This window comes from Helianthus annuus, chromosome 17 (genome assembly GCF_002127325.2).
Source record: "Helianthus annuus cultivar XRQ/B chromosome 17, HanXRQr2.0-SUNRISE, whole genome shotgun sequence".
In the NCBI taxonomy this organism is placed as follows: domain Eukaryota; kingdom Viridiplantae; phylum Streptophyta; class Magnoliopsida; order Asterales; family Asteraceae; genus Helianthus; species Helianthus annuus.
Genome location: NC_035449.2, coordinates 71,508,542 through 71,530,507, shown reverse-complemented (window position 1 = coordinate 71,530,507; position 21,966 = coordinate 71,508,542). Strand labels below are relative to the sequence as shown.

The window sequence follows — 21,966 nt, the reverse complement described above, 5'->3', positions numbered from 1 at the left end:
TTTTTGTAATTAATAGTATTTTTTGTATCGATAATTAATCTTATAGTAATTAATAAGATTTTTTGTATTAATTTCTATAATTTTTTTATAATTACAATTGCATAAAACAATTAATAACATTTTTATAAAAATTTCTATCATTTTTTTATAATTAGAATTAATTAAAACAGCTTAATAACATTTTTATAAAAATTTCTATCATTTTTTTATAATTAGAATTGATTAAAACAGTTTAATAACATTTTTATAAAAAAAAATTACAAATATACGCCTCGTATAGACCTATACGGGTCGTATACGTATAGTCAAAAGACCATTTTGCCCCTGACATGCCCTCACTCTAGGCTTAAATGAGGGGCTAAAAGGTCATTTCACCAAACCCAGACGCCTCGTATAGAGCTGGACGGGTCGTCTGTTTAAGCGGCATTTTGGGTTTTTGAATTTTTAAAATTTGAATTTCAAAATTTAAATTTAATAAAAAAGGACGCCTTGTATAGAGCTGGACGGGTCATCTTTTTGGGCGACAAGATTTCTTTTTTTAAAATTTGAATTTTGAAAATGTTTTAGTTAATTACCATTAGACCACTGAAAAGACCCCAGTATAGGCCTTAATCAGGGGCATAAAGTTAATTTGAAACCCTAGACGACACGTATAGGTCTATACGCGTCATACATGGTGGGCGGCAACTGTTTGGATTTTTTTTTAAAATATTAAAAAATGTTTATTAAATTACCATTTTACCCCTGTAAAGCCCCCAATATAGGCCTTAGTCAGGGGTAAAATGGTAATTAACCATTCTAGAAATATCTTTTTGGATTGGTTAATTACTATTTTACCCCTGATTAAGGCCTATACTAGGGGCTTTACAGGGGTAAAATGGTAATTTAATAAAAAGGCTAGACGGGTCGTCTAGATCTATACGAGGTGTCTATGCGCTCGATGACGCTAGCACAGTTTACGGTGCATTGCGGTTTATACATGCAGGAGGAGATCGAGACTGACGTTTACACAACGGGGCTAGTGGTGGTTGATAGACCCACTCTTTTAGGGTTTTGGCTGGTGATTGCGGGGCCAAATACTTGGGAGCACGACAAGTCGAAGGGGAGGGTTTCATTTATTAGCGACCCATTGTACAGGTACGTACGTTTATTACAGCAATTATTGTGATTATGTGTATTGTTTATTAATCTCTGTTTCTATATTTCGCTAACACTATCTGCAAGTATATGCACCATATACTCGCTACTTCTATTGCAGCGTGCGGCTACAACCGTGAGTGGTGTACGACCACAGATCTTTTTTTCTTTTATTGTTTGTTGTACAGGAGGCCATGCGCACTAGCACACGGTCTAGGCAAGTACTACGCCTCCGCCCATCACCGGCAAGAGCGCGGATTTTTATATGGCGGCGCGTACGTGACCGTAATTGCTCGTTCATTGGGCATCGTACCGGAGCAGGACCCACATTTACAGACGCCGCCAGTCATGCCGACGCGGATGGGTTTTCCATCGCTGTGGGGGATGACACTGATCAAGAGGTTCACCGTTGGCCCGCGGTTTAAAAACCGCAACGGGGGCATATGGACAGAGGAGCCCCTACCAGAGCAGTTCGAGCTAGTCTATCCTCTGCAAGATCCTGCTGATGCAGTGCCCGTGCCGGACCCTCTGGTGGATTTAGACGGTGCAGCGATGCCACAGCCACCGCCACCTCCTGGGGCGCCTCAGTTTCCACGTCACGTTATTACAGGTCATGCCCCAGGAGCTGCGCTACATCCGGAGGTACGAGCCGAGCTTGACAGGCTCAACGATTTGGTAGGTTGGTTGGTTCGGGAGGCGCATGATAGACGAGAGAGAGAGGGGTTACCCGCGATACCGCTCCCACCAGCTCGAGCACCACATCAGCAGCAGCCAGATCCAGATTCAGATTCGGATTCTGATGCATAGACCTGTTGTTGTTTTTATTTTTGTTATGGATGTACAAGCTTATCTTATATATTTTTGTTATGGATGTACAAAAGTTATCTTATATATGTCATATTTATGTTTGTTTTCAGTTATTCGGTTACTTAATGATTGTTGTCTTAAATTGATATAATACGGAAATAATATATGTTTTGAATATAATACGGAAACAATATATCCCATGAATATAATACGGAAACAATATTTGAACGAGATAAAATTTTAATCGTAAGAATAATATTTAAAAAAGTAAAATGTTAAAAACATTATAATATTTAATCGATATAATATATTTAAAGAGCTGATTTTTAAAATAGTTGTTGGTGCACTTGTGTCTGTACTTTGTCTGTATTCGGTCTGTATAAAAACGATGTCCTAAGTCAGTCTGTAAGTTGACCAAGTTAACTATCCTCCTAGTTTGACTTGGACAACATGATGTTGTCTGGATCGAAGGATAGCCTCGAAGGATACAACTGATCCTTCGAGGTGCTCGAAAGATATGGTTCGACCATGGTTCGACCATTAGGCATCGAAGGATGATCCTTCGATGTCCATGCTGATCTTTCGGACACATTGTCATCGACAGATGATCCTTCGGACCATCTGTCGAATCCTTCGGACAGACCTGTTATGTATGGGTATAAATACCCATGCAGTGTGTTAGTGTTAGATAGATGCACATTTGGAGAGTTAGAGAAACTCTGCTGGAAAACACACACACACACATTTTAGAGAGTTTGCAAACAAGATTGTAAACATTGTGCTTGTAACAGTAAACCTTCATACGTATTAATACAGTGGTGTTAATCGGTGAACTTTGTGTGTTCTTGTGTTTGTTCTTGCATCATCCCGGTTTGCCCGCTAGCTTGGATTCCGCACTCGCTAGTGGGTTAGTATAACAAGGTTTAGGTTTGTTCTCGATCCTCCGAGAAAAGGGACCTACAAGTGGTATCAGAGCCTCGCTCTTTACCTTGTTTAAAACCGGTTTGTTCGAGTTCTTTGGTGTGTTTGAACACTAGGTTTAGGACCCGTTTTGGTGGTTTTTCTTGCTTTTCTAAACTGAAAAACGGATACTAAACCTATCGGGAGTGTTCGGGGTCGGTTTGGGTAACATAAAAATCGTGTTTGTGAAACTTTGATTTTTCCGGCCATATCTCCGGTGTGTTTCCGGTGACCAGTTCTTGAAGATAAGGTTGCTTATTTTGGCAAAAATTTTTGAAAGTCAATTGTTCGGTGAAAAGTTGTTGCAGAACCATCCTTTCTGCCGAAAGTTGGTACATCAACACATCACCTTTTCCACCAACCTGTCCTTTCGTGTCAGGTGTGTCAGAGGATTCGAAAGATATCCTTCGACATCGAAAGATATCCTTCGACATCTTTCGATTGGAGACAGCTCGAAAGATTAGCATCCTTCGAGTAGTCTTTCGAAGTCTAAGGGTTATCCTTCGTAGTTGGAATCTTTTCGAAAGTTGGTTGTCCGAAAGATAAGGATTCATCTCGAAAGATAAGGATCTTTCATTGTGAATCTTTCGAGATCAGTATTCGAAAGATATAGATCTTTCGAACTGTGAATCTTTCGTGATAATCAGTCGAAAGATAAGGATCTTTCATTGAGAATCTTTCGAAGACTTTGCTCGAAACTCAACAGTAATCTTTCGATCACTGTTGATCCTTCGAACAAGTCTTGATCTTTCGATCAGATTGTATCTTTCAATTGTTGTCTGTTTGTTGTTAACAGTTTGTGGTGTGTAGGTTATTTGTTAATTTTTGATTACAATGAGTTGCACAAGTCCTTGGGATTGGAGTACGGATCCACAACCAGATCTGAAACAGATGTCGATGGCTGAATATATGACGAGTGCCATTCCTAAACAACAACAATCAATAAGTTCATGCCAATGGGCTTTGGTATCCAATCAGAGTCAAAGTCTTCAGAATCTTCTGATTAGTGAGAGTGAAACAGGCAGTAACAATCGTCCACCAAAGCTGAACCACATGAACGATTTTCCGTCATGGAAAGGCCGCTTTCACACATATGTTCAAGGACAAAGCACCGACCTTTGGATGTGTTTTGTCAATGCATTCAATGAAAGTCTTGAAAGTAGAGCATCCACTTCAGAAGGTTACGCCAACATGCTTGAAAATGACAAGAAGGCTTATGAATTGGAGAAAAAGGCCTATGCCATACTTACTCAAGCACTCAACAAAGACATCTACCATCAGTTTTCATATTGCAAGACCACGAAAGCATTGTGGGATGCCTTAGTTGCTAGAGGAGAAGGCAATGCAGCTGCTCGAAAGTCTAGGCATGATTTGTTGAAGAAAGAATTTGAATCTTTTCAGTTTTTGGAAAACGAGACTCTGAATGATATGACCACACGTTTCTATCATTTGATTAGTGAAATGTGTGCTTATGGGGTGGCAGCTACTCAACAAGACATGGTGAATAGGTTTGCTGACGCCCTACCCCCAAAATGGAGTTCGTTTATTGAGTTGTTGAAACATACTAAAGCTCTAGATGAGATTAACATCTATGAGTTCATTCAGAAGCTGGAACATAAAAATGATGAAGAAATTAGGAAAGCAAGGCGTGCTCCAGCTCCTCAGAATACAGAAATGTATTTGCCTGGTTTTGGTCCTTCAGCTAGTTCTGTTCAGCAACCGAAGCTTCAAACTGCTTTTGTGTCCAATACGAGTTCCTTTTCATTTCCTCAGTCAATAGCTGCTCCACAACCTCAATTCGATCCGAGGTCGTACATTCCTGTCCCAACACAGCCACAACCACAACCTCAAGTTTCCACAACAAAACCTCAATTTGAGCAAAGCGTCGATTGTGGTACGGACACACAGTTGGGAAACGATGATCAAACAAGAACTGCATTTTACGCTGAGATTGTCAAGAATGTCAATGATGGTCAATCTTCGGAAGATGATGACAGTTCAGGATATAGTGGCAGTTCAGATGAAGAATCTAATCTAAATGAAAGAATTGATTCTGAAGCTGATAATTTGTCGAATGAGGTTGACAAGAAATCTGGCTTGATCGAGAAAGCTGATGCTACATCGAAAGAAATGGAGAAGATTCTCACTGAAGATGGATCTTTCTCTTCTCAAACTGTCTCTATGACTAATGTCACAGCTTCTTCAAGTCAGGTAAAGGTTGAAACTCCTAGCATATGTAGTGAATGTGCTAAGATGAAGCATGAATGTGATGAATTGAGACGTGAATCTGAAACGATTCATAGTCACAATCAAAGTTTGGTTATTGAACTGTCCAAGTGCAGAGAGGCAAACATGGTGTTAACTCAAAACGAAAAAGATTTTAAATCTGTAATTGAAACCCTAAAGAAAAGTGTTTCCGAATTGAACAAAGTTGTTTATCATAAACAAGTTAGTATTAACGATTATATTAATCTTGTTGAGGAAACCAAAAAGGAGTTAGCCATTGCCAGATGTGAGCATGATGCTATCAAGCAAAAATTGGAAAGTTATTCCAACTCCCGATTTGTGCTTGATCACATAATTGACGTTCAACAACTGAAAGGGAATGTGAAAGGAGTTGGGTATAAGGCTTGCCCACCTCCTTTGATGAACAATTATACCAAGTTGCCCGATGAAGAGGAAATGCCTCGGTATGAACCCAGTGTGCCTCTTGACGTTGAGGAATTTGCCACTGGGCTAGGGTTCAAACCGGACAATTCATCGGAGGGCTCATCTGATAACAAAGGAAAGTCATCATGTGCTTCAAATCAAAGTCCTCCAACCATTGAGGACTGTGATTCTTCAGATGATGAATCAGATGTGAATGACCAGGATGAATCACTTGATGAGGCGAAAGGAGTAGAAATTCCAATTGAGAATCATATTCTTTGTGATCCTCCTACTCCTGTCGTGCAACCTGCTGTCAAGCAAGTGATAAATCCTGTCAAAGATGTCAAGAATGACAAGGAAAGTATGTCTGCTGTTAAAAGCAATGACTTGTTGTATACGTTAATCGGTGATAGTAAAATTTTCTCAGACAAAGATTTTCCAATCAAAAACGTCAATCAATCTTTGATTGACAAAGTGTTTGAAGATACTACAAACCAGTTTTTGGGAAAGACGATCCCTGGAGTTACTATAACTCAATGTGATCCAATTCCAAAGGCTGAAATCAGAAAACAATTTGGAAAACAGAAATCACCGACAAAGCAACAACCAATTGCTTTTAAGGGTAAACAACAACAACGAGCTCCAAAACCAAAGGCTAAGGTTGAAACAAAAGGAGTTCGTTATCAAAAGAAGAGCAAAGATGTTAAATTTGTAGCATCAAAGGGTACGGATAAAATTGAGACTTTTGAAAACAAATCAAACATCGATTTTGTACAAAAAGTCAAGATTTTGAAGCGTAACAGCGATAACAATTACACCCAACACACAAACGGGTGTGATGAACGAGCAAGTACCTCAGGTTCTACAGGTTCAACATCTGCCAGCCGAACAAATTCTCCTAAGTTTGATGAAAGGAGAACTTGTTTCAAATGTGGGAAGTCTGGGCACATCATTAAAGATTGCACAAACTTGCCCAAACCAAATTTTGTTGAAAGAACCCCCTCTGAACAAGGTCACTCACAACGTCGTTCTGTTTCTGCAAAACATGATAAACGCACTTTTAAAGAACAAGAAACGAAACAACGACGTAAAAATGTAAAGGTGATCGAAAAGGCCTTAAAACCGGAAACTGTTAAAAGGAAACCGAGTTTGTCACAACCAATAAAACCAGAAATTGTACATAATTCACAATCTAGTAAACAAAAACAAAAATCTGGTAAACAAAAACAAACTTGGAAACCTAAATCAGGTGAAAGTTCAGGAGGAGGTGTTGTGCTTGAAAATTATCAAGAGGTTGAAATTACATTTCTTGATTCTCAGGGGCAACCCAAGTCTATGAAGGCTTGGGTCCCCCTCTCCAACTAATCTCTGAGTGAGTGTGCAGGAAGTTCCAGGAGGAACTATCGATAGTCATAGGATTATTGATAGTGGAATGTCCTTGCACAAGATAGGCGACAGAAGAAATTGTTGCCTTTGATGGAGAGAAAGAAAAGAAGAAGAAGATGTGATTGAATGATGGTGCAAAATTCGACCAAATGAAGAACGTGCCGAAAATTTGGTCATTCTGGTTTTTGATCGGGTCCACAGGAACGAATGAAGTAAAATGTGTGTCGATGCCTTGGAGTGCATTGAACATCCGCACACCATTTCTGAAAGAGAAAGTCAAAGACCTTCGCTTGTACAATGTGGAAGACCAGCCGGACCCGGAGGTTTATGAGCTTGTTGCTGTCAAGAGATTTTTCAGTAGTTGCAGATTCGACTCTCAAGTCCACACCGGGTGGATATTAAGTTGGGGGAGTGCTTAGATTCCTTGCAATGCACGGAACAGTTGCAGGATACGCCTTTAAATTCTTAATCTCTCCTATACTTGTCGATATTTTAGCTGCTTTGTGAATTATTATTATCTCGAACAGCACTCTTTGACCTGACACATTGATCTCGAATATCACCTCACACGTGATTGTTTCTATATGAAACTCATCAATGTTGTCATGGTCCGCACCGCTTACCGACATGCCAACCCATTTTTCCAAAATTTGTTAAATCTTTTCTGATAAAACTTAATTTTGGTAAACGGCATTAAGGTTAAGCACAAGAGTAAACCAACATCGGAAAATCATTTTTGTAAATATCTTTGTGTGTTTTTAAAATTTATCTTAGTTTGTTGATTTTAGGGGGAGTAAATCCAAAAATCGGAAAATACAAAAACATCGAAAAATTTCAAAAACACAAAAACAATAGAAAATCAAAAATGAGTTTCCTGGCGAGCAAAAGAGAAAATGATAGTACATCAGTGGTCTATCCAAACCTCTTTAAACCTTAAATGTAAAACGATAAGCAGCTCTATATAAGATGTATCGGTAGGCTCACAATCATTTTAAAGTGTGCAGGGTGATATAAATCTTAATCGACTGAAGATCAGGTGGGAACCATTCATTGGCATATGGTCTTAGTACCGAAATTTCGTTTGATAGATTGCCGAGGTTCTGAGATATTCGGTCTTTATGCTGCTTATCATCTGGGTATCATGGTTGTATCTTTTACCGAAAAATAACGGGGACGCAAGTCTAGATCTTCCATGATACTATACATACGTGTACATAATACATATTGCATTCGACCTCAATAAGTGATAAACAATCACATGTCCAAATCAAATAAGTGATAAAATATCACATTTATCCGGGTGTCAAGTTCGTCTCTCTGCTGTACGGAAGTACTGACCTGTTCACGGACTTGCACCTGTGCCCTCATGCATACGAAAATCAAGTTCCTCATCAATAAGTGATTATATCACATAGGGCTTGTTTTCAAATCAAAATAAGTGAGTATCTCACATTTTATACGGTCAAACAGATGATAATCGGTATACTCACCGGTAAGATGAACCCTCGTGCATACCTTGATACGGGAATGTGTCGTGATGTGGATGAACACCGGTCAGTAAGTATAAATCATACCTTAACGTATCCTCTAAACATGACTACATCTGATAAGTTGAGTTTAAGTGGACAACAATACCGATAATTGTTATAGGATGCTTATCTGAATATTAACTAACTGAACAACAAGAGTGTTTTGGCATGACCGTACACTGATATGATTCTCTTACCCTCGAAACTCGCAAAAAGAATGTTTGTATATATTTATTTACTGCTTAATTTTTATTGTTTTTCTTTTAAACAGTTTCGTCGTTTGGTGCATATCAGCACGACATTAGCGGTGATGTCGTTTGATAACACTCAAAGGATATTAAAATTGTTGTCTTTTTAGTTCAAAAACACACCTAAAATCTGTGTTTTAATATAAACTTTATAAAATCCAAAAAGATTTTCTTTCTACTTTATTTTCGATCGTACGATGTTGGAGCTCGAGTCTTCGTTACCTGAAACCTGAACGAAAACCGAACTGACTAAATCTTCATAAACGGTCGAAATTTTGCATGGTTTTGAAAGTTAAAGGCTTAAATTGACAAATTTATTAAACTTTCAAACTGTCGGACGGTGTTTGATTATGACATGGTCATTCGTGTGTCTCTTGGTTATACTAACTATTCCAAGCAGTTGTTCTCATTACGCGTTTAGATTTCTTGAATGTGCAGATTCTAAAGGCTAGGAGAACATGGTCGATGACAAGCTTCGGGATGAAGACACAACGTGAAGGCACTCAACTGATGAAGATGATCGAGTTGCCGCTGACCATTATCAACACCACAAGGATCTCACTTCATAAAGTTAAAGTATTTCACGAGCATAACTCAAGGGGGAGCTTATGTTAAGGGGGAGTTTGTCAACACACTTTCTACACAATACGGGTAGTTTGTTGGTACACTCTCTGCTTTCAAGACGTGAAGACTTTGAAGATCCTCCGACTATGAAGACTTAAAAGGACATCAGAGTTTTGGAAACTCGAAGACCAAAGAACGTCGAAGTTCAAGACGAGTCTGCAACTATAGAAGATAAAGACAAAGCTACAGCCAAGGGGGAGTTTGTTGGTGCACTTGTGTCTGTACTTTGTCTGTATTCGGTCTGTATAAAAACGATGTCCTAAGTCAGTCTGTAAGTTGACCAAGTTAACTATCCTCCTAGTTTGACTTGGACAACATGATGTTGTCTGGATCGAAGGATAGCCTCGAAGGATACAACTGATCCTTCGAGGTGCTCGAAAGATATGGTTCGACCATGGTTCGACCATTAGGCATCGAAGGATGATCCTTCGATGTCCATGCTGATCTTTCGGACACATTGTCATCGACAGATGATCCTTCGGACCATCTGTCGAATCCTTCGGACAGACCTGTTATGTATGGGTATAAATACCCATGCAGTGTGTTAGTGTTAGATAGATGCACATTTGGAGAGTTAGAGAAACTCTGCTGGAAAACACACACACACACATTTTAGAGAGTTTGCAAACAAGATTGTAAACATTGTGCTTGTAACAGTAAACCTTCATACGTATTAATACAGTGGTGTTAATCGGTGAACTTTGTGTGTTCTTGTGTTTGTTCTTGCATCATCCCGGTTTGCCCGCTAGCTTGGATTCCGCACTCGCTAGTGGGTTAGTATAACAAGGTTTAGGTTTGTTCTCGATCCTCCGAGAAAAGGGACCTACAATAGTTGATTTTTTATAGTGTAAAAAACAAAAAAAAAAAAAAAAACAAAACTTTTTTAAAAACAAAAAAATTTTCGCTAAAAAAACACATCTTCAAAAACTATCAAAAAAACCATACCAAAACCCATCAAAACACCCCTTCTTTCAACCAAAAAAAAAAAAAAAACCCGTCTCGACTCCTCGTATAGGGTTTCTTAAACTTTGTGCCTGACATCTCTGAAGACCCCCTTGAATTCAGTACCTAGACGCCTCGTATAGCCCTATACAAGTCGTCTAGGGCACAAAAAGTGTCCAAATAGACGCAAAGGGTGCCCGAATAGATTGAGCCTTACCAAAATAGTAAATACCTAACTATACAGTCTAAACTCTAAACCCATTAGGCCATTAACCCATTGATTAACAAAACCCCAATGCCCTAACATGATGTTTAAACAAATTAGCCCAATTAAAAAAAGGGGAATTGGCCTGTAATAATCCCACCTAGACCTTATTGGTCATTTATAATCCCACCTCAAAATATTCCCCCCACCAGTCCCACCTTTCACCTATTTTTCCTACAATGGTCCCCCGTTAAAAAAACTTAACGGAGTTAAGCATTTTTCCAATTTACAAACAGATTTTTTAGGGCTTTTGATCAGAACAATGATACGAGTCCACTGATGTAAAACTTACTTCGAAATGGTGCTCCAAGTGACTTGATTTTGGTTAATGGGAAATTTAAACACCCGAATTGAGGTGCCGTTTTCATCGTTTGGAGCACCGTTTCGAGGCAAGTTTTATATATATGGACTCGTGTCGTCGTTCTAATCAAAAGCCCTAAAAAATTTGTTTGTAATTTGGAAAAAAAGCTTAACTCCGTTAAGTTTTTTTAACGGGGGACCATTGTAGGAAAAATAGGTGAAAAGTGAGTCTGGTGGGGGGAATATTCTGAGGTGGGATTGTTAATGGCCAATAAGGTCTAGGTAGGCCAATTTCCCTTAAAAAAATGGTTTTGGCCGAAAATAGAAGAACGAGGGCAAGTGCAGGGACTATTGTTGATTGAGCGAGGGTTTCGATTGAACGAGCAACTGTTGACTTAGGTCCGATACTCCGATTAAACAAGGTGAGCGATCGTGATTTCGTGAACGCCTAAATGGTCGATTATTATAAATTGAAACAAACCAGGTTCTGATTTCTGATATCGCATGTACAATAGGGTATTAAAATTAAGGCAGAAACTATTAAAACCAGCAAATGGATAGATCAAAACATCCATTGGATTTGGATATCCAGAAACAAAATGCGGCTTTGAAAGTTGGTGTAGCATTTGTGGTCTGCCCGTCTTGTTTCATTTTATCAAGCAAGGCAGGTAAATATTTCTTTCGGTTAATTAATCTGTTAAATTTATTGGTTATTTTATTGTTGTTTAATTTCTTATATATTTTAGTATCAAATAAATTCAGTTTGTGATTGATATTGTGCATTTGTCTAATGCTAGTGTCTGTTTACGGTCAATTAAGTTATGCTATGTGTCTCAAAAAGTAAAACCAGACAGAAACAATTATATTATAGTGTCAAAGAAAATACAACCACCATAGTGCTAAAGGGTTTTTTGTTATTTGTGAACTGTTGCTTCATCCATTGTTATCAAAGGTGCGAGGCGTACTCAACGTGGTTAGGCTCTGCCTAGGGCCTAGACGAAAGGCGCAAAAAAAGCGTGGGCCTAACTTATGTCTCAAATGGAAAAGCGCACTTGAATAAAAAAAAAACTAAAATATATTATATAGTGGATGACAAACACTTTCTTCAACTACCAATATATTCCAATACCATAATTTTCAACATAAAGTCCTAAAATCATCCCAAATACTAAGATACTCCAAAACCAAAATGTTCATACTTGAAAACAAAAAGTTCATAAAGTAATACATATAATTATATAGTAAAACTTTAAAACCAAAAGCTCTTCATCAATCTTCAAAACCATCATGGATGTGAAGAATTCAAACCGAGATCTGGATTCTTAGTGATATAATTCGTTGGTAAGGAAAGTGTATTTTGATATAGAATTGATTGACCTCTCATTAAACGTAATAAGAGTATAGAGTATACTACTCTATTAATATGAGTAATCTCTGTCCTAATCTTTAAATCAAATCACCATATTCAAATTACACTATATATCTCTTATATACATGCTATGCCTAACCGATATATATGTATTTATAAATATATAGCTAATAGATAATATACCTATGAATCACAGTTGTTAAAAGCCATGGCCTCTTGCGCTAGGCCCATTTTTCAGGCGAGGCAGTTGCATCTTAAGTCGAGGAAATTGCGCTTTAATTCTCCAGGTGATGGTTCAGGTGGACATTCCGGCGAGATTCCTAGATATCGGAGAGTTTCGGCCAAATTTTCTAAATTTCGGCAAGATTCTAGCCAGATCCGCCAAATTTTCTAAATTTCGGCAAGATTCTAGCCAGATCCGTACTTTTATCCACGGAAAACTACTTTTATACACTAATACACTAATATTTTAGAACTTTTTGTACTAAATAAATGATATAAAGTGTTATATAATAGATTTTCTTTATTTTATTTAAAGAATAGTATTCTTTTTCTAATACATAATATACTTTTAAAGTTTTTTCATTATGCGCTTTATTTTTCTCAGGCCCTTGCTTTTTTTTGCGCTTTGCGTCTAGGCCCCAGGCGAGTCCTATGCGCCTTGAGTGCGCCTAGCGCCTTTAATAACTATGCTATGAATACTACAAAATATTAGGAATTTACAAATTAAAAAACTTCTCTACAATTAGCTAGGAAGTTGGAGCGAACTCAATGCGCATCGCTCAGAAAAATCGCCTAGGCGCCAAAAGCGTGCGCTTTTGATAACTATAGTTTGATCTTATATCGCGTTACTTGTTTTAGGATCTATCAGAGTTTGCATTCTTAGGTTTCTTCTGTCGTTACATCCGATACCCATCTTGGCATCTAGTTTAATCCAAAACCAGACTGTTTAGGTGATGAATTAGGCTCAAATCATAAGTCTAAATGTTTTACACTTATAAAGTGTTTTCAGACCAATATTTAGTTTTAGTCCATTTGAAGAATTAAACCTAGTTAGTTTTGGCCTATTTTTTTATTTATAAGTTTATATGTAGGGCCTGTTTTTTATGCACACAGGGCCCCCGGATTCATAGGGACGGCCCTGGTTGTGGGAAGATTTAATAATTAAACAACAGATTGGACAAGGTATCAAGCTAAAGGGTGGATCTTTACTCAATTAACAAAATAACCGTGGTATGTGCTATGTAGTACAAAACTTCAGGTATTATGGTAGGTTCACAATTTCTGTGGAAGTATGTATTGTAATTTTTTTGAAGATCTGGCTTTTTTCTTGAATGAGGCTGAGGACAATCGTTTCTCTCAGTTGATGATTTTGATTCACTTCTTTAAGAGGTAATTTTGATTAAGTTCTCTGATTTCCTAGAGGTTGTGATGGCTGAAGTCAAAATTTGAACCTTGGCGAGGCAGAATCGGAGGACGACAAGCTGGGTTCTCCCCTTACAAACTAGTTTAATACCCGTCCGGTGGACGGGTTACGTTGATTTATTACATAGTAAAAACGTGAATGAATCTATAAACACACTTTTTTCCTTTGAATTCTAAACGAAAAGATTATTTGCTTATAAATTTTAATAAAAAAATTACACCAATTTTCCCATGTAAGACCAACAACGGCTTTAGACCGATTTTTACACCAAAGATACCCCAAAACTCGTATTTCTTCCTTTATGCTTCCTATATTAGGCTGGATTCCTTTGAAGACAGCATTATTTCTATCCTCAATAAGTCTTGTTTGGATAACCATATACACCACCTTCCTCCATTTTGTAGATTCTCTGCCAAATTTATGTAGATTAATTATAATATGAAGTCATCAAATGAGTTTACACGTGTATAATAATAAGTCTAAAGAAAAAAAGCAAGTTTCAGATTACATTGAGCTTTTAAGTGGATCATTGGCTACTAAAACACTTATTTTAAATTCTGACCTTATAGGTATTAGGCACAAGCTTTTATAGAGCTTTCATCATCTGCACGTATGATGTCAAGCCTAATTGCATGTTTTTTTTTTCATTTTTACTATGGTAAATAACTAATATCTTCAATTAAAATTTCTAGAAATCAGTATTTGTTTAAAATAATAGTATCATACATTAAACTTATGAGTACATACTTGACAGATTACACTAAAAAAACCACAACAAAATGAAAAAAGTAACTGGTGAACCATTGAAACGTGAAATGGTTACGCACTCCTTAAAATGAAAAGGTTAAGTAATAGTCATGTATGGTAGACAAGGGGCATAAAGATGGATTGATTAAAAAAGACTAACACGCATGATACTTGACTACAAAGAAGTTCTTTTTTGATAAAGTCAACTGATAGTCTTTGAAAGAACTATAAAAATAAAATAATGTGCATTATTTGTTTGGAGTAGATCTCAACTGCTCATGTTCTCAATGAAGTTAAGAGCTATCTCAAGCCTATCCAGGGGAAAGTAAGATTTTTACATCAGGTTCCACCTCCAAAACTTTGAGTCAGTTGCAAACTTCTTTTCGAATGAATCTAGATTTCGCCCCACAATTGAACCGTATCTTTATGTTTCCCCAACTGTTAAATGCAAGACCACATCATATGGGAAACAATTAGTTTCAACAATAGTTAACTACAAGCAACGAATATTATTAACCACGACGAATATTACATACCACAAAGAAGGCCTCTTCTTTCATATTAAGTAACCTCTCTAAATATCAGCGGGACAAAGCATCATCAATAATTCTTGATAAGTTGATGCATTAGTTGCTAACTCATATATTTCCTTTTTTGCATAAGTTTTGCAGGCTTGAATACCCGTCCGGTGGACGGGTTACGTTGATGTATTGTATAGTAACAACATGAACAAACCTATAAAAACAAAGAAGTAAAATAGAGAGACAGATGATACACCCGCCCGCTGGTCGGATGCTTTAATACCATAATTTCATCACTATATTGAATTGCATTCAAAATAAAAACCGTTTTATTCGTGCTCAAAGTACAACTCATTAACATAAGTTCACTATAAAAGATTGGTACAGTTTAGTGTAATCATTTAATAGACCTGTTAACACGCCGAATTTCTTTAAGTTAGTTTGGTCGGTTTCAAGAGTTCACCAACCCAGTTTATCAAACAGGTGACCTGGACCAATCCCAATCCCTACCCCAACGTGACTTTTAAGTTTCTCAAGGTCTTGGATCCGCAATCCTATCTAGAGTCGAATACGGCCCCAGACTTGAGGATAAACATGGTTAGGTAATGTTATAAAAATACATTTATAACACCCAACCCCATTTTATGCGGTCTTTCTCTAAATTTCTTTGATATTACATATGGTGAAGAAATTATTTAGTTACAACTCTATGAGAAGAAAGTTCTAAAAGAAGGGAAATTAATATATAAATCACTGTAAAAAACTACTTTCTCTTCCCAATTAAACTCATGAATAAGATCACACCTGTTGCCCCCTTTTGCCACCCCACACTCAGAAGTTTTTTATTTGAATTCTACCAACTAAAAGTTTATCCTAATCTACATGAATAATTCTGATAAACAGGAAGCCATATCAATATGAATAGACAAACCTCTATTGCCATGGTGGTTGTTGATGCTTGTAGTTCATAGGGAATAATTCCCATCCATTGTCGGGTTTTTCACGTTTCCCTCCGGTAATAGAACTCGAAGAAGCTTGATTGTGATTGAAAAACCATCTCAACCCCATGTTGTTGTTGCCTCCCTAGTGGCGGATTTTACAGGGGTATCCTTTTGGTAGATTCTCACTAATTTATCCTAAATCATCCAAGGTTTCCACTACTTTTTTTTCCAAACCGATGGGGTTCCTGGGAACCTAGGAACTCCCTAGATCTGCCACTGTGTCTCCCCATTTCCCATTTCTGATGCCACTTTCAGCCCATTTGAGCTTTTCTTTTACTCAATACGTTTGAGCTAGTTTTAATCTTTTAAATTGGACTGATTAAGATCAAATACAACCCAACCCAACCCAACCCAACCCAACCCAACTCAACCAAACTTTATAAAGGTGAAAACTCACCTCATACAGTGTTTTGTACTCTAGTCTCTCAACATTTCTCTTTGCAGTTATGGGGTCATATGCGAATCTGGTAACTCTTGTTTATCTCCAGGCATATCAAGCCCTTATCTTATGTTGATGCTACTTCATTGTTCATATAACCAAGATCATCTGGATTCAAAAGTAAAATCTGAACCACAATAATATAGACACATTTGACACGTTAGACAAAAAGCTAAATCAACCCATTAAAAGGTGAATGGGTCAACATTGATATACTACCTTGCGCTTTCAATAGAGGTAGATCCAAACAAAATTGACGGTATCAACTTCACACAAACCATCACAAAGAACAATATCATTGTCAACGGACGCTTCTATCTGTCCACATTTTGCACATATATTATGACAGAATACATTGAAGGAGTTCCTGTATAGAACTTAGTGAGTTGAATAGAAATAATGGAATTAAAGAAAGAATTGACATTACTGAGGATAAAAACCCGAAGATGATTTATCGCCCATGCATTTTGTTATTGCAGACTCAATATATGCACCTGAATGAACTGCCTGCCAAAAATAAGAGTGAAGATATATTTGAGGAAAGGGTAGCAATTTCTTCCGGTTACTTAGAAAAAGATAATTCAGATTTACTTTGTCATTAACGGGTCATATAGAAAAAAATGGTTCAGCAGTTCGAAAGTCGGCCAAAGTGTATTTTTAATATGTTAATTTTTCAAAATCATTTTATTCAAAAGCTTTGACTATTATTTGAAATAGTATAACCTCTTTACTCAGATTCAGCAAGTTAATTATTAAGAAGTCAAGACAAAAATAGGTTGTGTCAACCCAATCTGACCTAGTATGATATGTTTTGACCCGGGCTTGATTGGAGCTGTCACTCAGCCCGCATGCCTGTCCATATTGCCAATTTGAGAGCCTGAGAAGATTGGGCTAAAAGAATATTAATAAGGAATGGATCAAACCTTCAATTAGGGGTGCTAAATGGGTCGGGTTTGCCGGTTAGCGGGTTTAACCCGACCCGAACCCGAAAATTTTACACGAACCCGAACCCAAAAATCGTATCATTCATATGACCCCGAACACGACCCTGAAATTTCGCGGGTTAACCCGAAGTCCCGAACACAACCTGTTTAACCCGAATTTTTTTATTTTTTATTTTATTTTCTGAAATAACTATATTAAAATTAAATTTTAATTAAAAAACACAAATGTATGTAACACAGTTATATTAGTTTCTCTTTTTAAGTAATAATTATGGAATAAAAACATACCCCATTTAATTTAATTTATGACACAAAACATATTGTAAAAAAATATAATATAAATGTGTTAAACGGGTCAACCCGCTAACCCGACCAGGTTGACCCGAACCCGACTCGTTAACCTAAACGGGTTCGCGGGTTCAACCTGAAACTGACCCGAACCCGTTCAGCGTGTGTAATGTTCTCAGTGAACATTGATGTCAAAGTCACTTTTAATATAATCAATTAGCGCCTGCAACAAAATAAAGATAAATGTGTAATGTTTAACTTCACATGAAAGATACCTGACCATGGTTGGCTCATTTTGTGTACTTACATGATTCATCAACACCAGAGGAACATTACATTTGTATTTTAAATGCAGAGACTACAAATCCTAAATATAAATGTTGAACTCAACATATATCTACAAAATAATAGGCAAAGTAACAACCGAAAAAATTAACCTCAATATAGTTAGCAAGTAAGTATAGAGAATTCAATTCATTAGCAATCTCAATGGCAGGCCTGCACCAGAAATGTGAGAATATATCAATATACTTTAATATCAACAACATTAGAATTATGAAAATTTAAGAACTGATGGTCATGGTATTGGAAAGTTTTTTGTAATCAGATTGTAGAACAAATACACAAACTGCACTCAATCATTTGCTAGAACCTGGTATGTGATTTTCCCAAAAGTTTCCGAAGACATACAAATAATTCGCTCAGTTAGTTATAAGTAGTTGATAGCCCTACAGGAGACATGGTGAAATATAAATTATGTGTTTCATACAACTACATAGTGTTCATTCTTGGATATCCATAAGAAAAGAAATAAAATATGAGTGACAAAAAGAAATGGAAGAAATATACCCCGTGCTTGGCAAGCTCTTGAAGAAGCGGTCAATTGCTAGTTACAAACAAACACAAGATGGCGCCGACATCAACTGGTGAGACATGTGTGGTGAACGTTAATACTCTTGGCAGAGGTGATACAAAGTCGGCCTCAATTGGTGCCCTTGTTCTTCGACAATGACTACTGGTTATCAGAATCCAGTCCGACAGTGGTAAAGACGATTAAAGTCAAGAGACTCAAGACGATAATGTAGGCCAAAATGAATCAACCTCGTTTATATTATAGCAGGATAAACCCTAATTTTCAAAGAATTGAAAAAATATTAACCCTGAGCATCAATTTTATAGCATTTTATCAAAATCTCATGAATCAAAATGTTGGCATGAAAGAACTGCAAAACTAAATTACATTAATTGGGGTAATGAGAAATACCTGAGAAGGAAGGAGAAGAAGAGTAGAGCAACTGCCATTGATAATTGAAGGTCTTCATCTTCTTGAACTTCCTTTCTGATGATGGAGCTAGGGTTTCAGACAAATTGGCAAGTAAATAAAGGCATCGAGAAAACCAATTCCCATAAGATGGGTTTGTAACATAAAAATTAGAGATAATAACTAATGCAAGCACAATTGTACACTTGATCTACCATTTCACATCAAATGGTGAAACGAAAACAATATAAACCACACTTTGATCTCGTTCTTATAACCCAAAATAACAAAAATCCCAACTGTCTGAAACAAATCGCAAGCACAATTTCAAACCCAGACCTAATTAAGCAATTTAAAGGGAATGAGTATTAAACCTGCTCACAAAGGGCGTAACGTAACTAAGCGACTTCGATAGAGAATTTGGAGGTGACCCTTTGGATGATGAATTGGGGGAGCACCAAATCCCGCATAAGCAACAACGGTGAAGAAACGATAAGGGTGTGCAAAGCAAGAGCTCGCCCTCGACATCGCCATATTTCTTGATTATCAATCAGATATTGGGCGATAACTGTTGGTTGTATACGGAGGTTACAGGCGAATTGTACTGCAAACAAACAGAAGGATGTATGGAGGTGGATATTTGGTTGCAAGGGTTTATATTATATAAGAGAGGTCGTCAACTGCATTCTGCCCACGTCCCAGTTTTGTAGCAACAGTGTTTAGTGGGAAGATGGGCCGGAAAATTAGGGGAGCATACAGAACTGCCTGGAACTGCCACAATAGCAGTTGAAAAATTGAGTTTAAATGGTCAGGATTTGATTTTAGCAAGATCCAATGGTAGAGATTCATTTGAAAGGTAGTTAGACTTAATGGGTTCCATATATAAATATAATTCATTAACTCTTATTTTTCAATAATTTATATACATTTTTGTTTGATTATTATGTATATAACATTAAAAAGGTTTGTATCTAACATAAGTATGTCATTTAGTTAGTTTTGTTATAATTTTATGTATAATAATAGTTGTTATGTAAATATGTTAAATAAAAGCTATATAAATAATAGGTTGGTTTAGGCTCGCGAGCCGGCTTGAGCACGATAAGTGAAGCTTCGGCTTGGGCTCGTTAATTAAACAAGCTTAATTTTAGGCTCAAGCTTGGGATCAAACCTATGATGCACTGGGACGGGTACGGGAAGGGGGTACGAGGACGGGTACGGGAACGGGAACGGGAAACGGCAAAACTAAAAATTTCAAGAAGCGGGGACAGGACGGGTACGGGAATAAAAACATATAAAAAATAAATATACATTAAAGATAATGAAACACAAAACCCCAAAATAGTTATATTTTGATCTAAAGTTCAAAAATCCCATATCTTCCTAATCTAATTAAACGTTAACAAGCAAATCGCTTTCAAGTTCCGGTTTTAAACGTGATTGTCGCTTGGTATAATTGAATAGGTGGGGGCGCTATTTTAGAATAGGATTAAAAATCTTTTTTTTTTAAAAAAAACCAAAAAAATAAACGGAAACGTTTCCTGCACGTCCCCAAACCCTGTCCCCTTCTGCACCTCGTTTCCAGGCCGTACCCAACATGCCGGGGACGTTTCCCGGCCGTCCCCGTGCCGTTTCCGTCCCCTAGCAGTCCCCAGGACGGGAGACGGCACCTCAATGGCGTTTCCGTGCTTCCGAGCTCAAACTAGCTAATTGCCCTCCTACATGTAAGTGGGATGCAGTCATTACACGTTTTGGATTGGAAGCTAGTTTGTTAAGGTCACAAACCAATAGTCAAGCGGTTAATTCAATGGAAGGATCATCCTTTGCATGATGCTACTTGGGTGACTGCTGATGAATTCATTTTGACTTCCCATCAAATTCTTGAGGTCAAGAATTTTTATACGGGGGAGTATTGTAAGTACAGAGGGGCCTGTTATGTCATTTGTCCATAGTTAGAATTAGTACAATTTGTAAAGGGATGTTCTAAATGAAAGTTGCAATTGTCTTAGCATGGATCTTTTAGTTTTTTTTTTTTTATTTATGTTTTTTTTTAATCTTGAATCTATCTGCATTCTCAACCTCCGCAGGCCCATGCCACCCCTTTCTTTAATTAAAAAGAGTAAATTATGTTTTTGGCCCCTGTGATTATATCATTTTTACTATATTAGCCTAAAATAAGAATTTTTAACATATCTGCCCTCATAGTCTCGATAACTAACCATTTTGGCCCATAAATCTAACCATTTTGGCCCCCATAGTCTCTATAACTAACCATTTTGGCCGCCATGATCTCTAGACTTAGGGGTCAAAGTGGTTAGTTATAGAGACCATGGGGGCGGATATGTTAAAAATTCTTATTTTGAACTAATATATTAAAAGTGATATAACCACATGGGCAAAAAAAACGTAATTTACTCAATTAAAAATTATTGTAAAAGTCAAAGTTTAAGTTTAATAAGTGTTAAAAAAATTATAAAAGGAGTCATCACACATTCACACTATTTCTTGTGTTCAACAAAACTATGTTGTCATTAATTACCTTTGCCACTTTCTTGCAATTTAATATTTGTGATTATTATTAAATTGATTTGAATATTAAAACTTATTTGGCTTATCCTAAAACTTCTTTTAGAGCAAAACAATTGCAGATTACTACAACAATAGTGTGGCTAATGGTCCACATTCTATGATATTTTATACATCTTTAATTTAACAGATTACGACAACAATAGGGTGGCTAATGGTCCACATTCTATGATATTTTATACATCTTTAATTTAAGAGTAAATTATTATTAATAGGGTGGCTAATGGTCCACATTCTATGATATTTTATACATCTTTAATTTAAGAGTAAATTATTATTTTAGTCCCTGTGTTTATATTACTTTTACTCTTTTAGTCTAAATTTTTTTTTTTAACATCTGAGCCCTTAACGTTTTTTTTCTAACTCTTTTGGCACCTAACACTAATCCCATCCATTAAATGTTAGGGGCCAAAGTGTTTAGAAAAAAAGACGTTAGGGGCCAAAAGGGTTAGAAAAGAAGACGTTGAAAGCTCAGATGTTAAAAAAAATGGGCTAAAAGGGTAAAAGTGATATAACCACAGGAGCTAAAATCGTAAT

At 37.0% G+C, this 21,966-nt stretch overlaps 2 long non-coding RNA genes across 4 annotated transcripts; both read right to left on the bottom strand.

Annotated features, from left to right (window-relative positions):
• Positions 1-16,263: 16,263 nt before the first annotated feature.
• Positions 16,264-17,224, bottom strand: LOC110923221. Of its 2 annotated transcripts, XR_002583854.2 has the most exons (4): positions 17,147-17,224; positions 16,778-16,857; positions 16,570-16,668; positions 16,264-16,477 (listed from the first exon to the last, which is right to left on the bottom strand). It is a non-coding gene; the product is annotated as an uncharacterized LOC110923221 (long non-coding RNA). The 2 variants fall into 2 exon arrangements; XR_002583853.2 differs by having other exon boundaries at positions 16,570-16,857.
• A 686-nt stretch (positions 17,225-17,910) lies between these two features.
• Positions 17,911-19,561, bottom strand: LOC110923222. 2 transcript variants are annotated; one of them, XR_004885314.1, is made up of 5 exons: positions 19,218-19,561; positions 18,847-18,933; positions 18,432-18,597; positions 18,235-18,310; positions 17,911-18,080 (listed from the first exon to the last, which is right to left on the bottom strand). It is a non-coding gene; the product is annotated as an uncharacterized LOC110923222 (long non-coding RNA). The 2 variants fall into 2 exon arrangements; XR_004885315.1 differs by having other exon boundaries at positions 18,432-18,582.
• Positions 19,562-21,966: the final 2,405 nt, after the last annotated feature.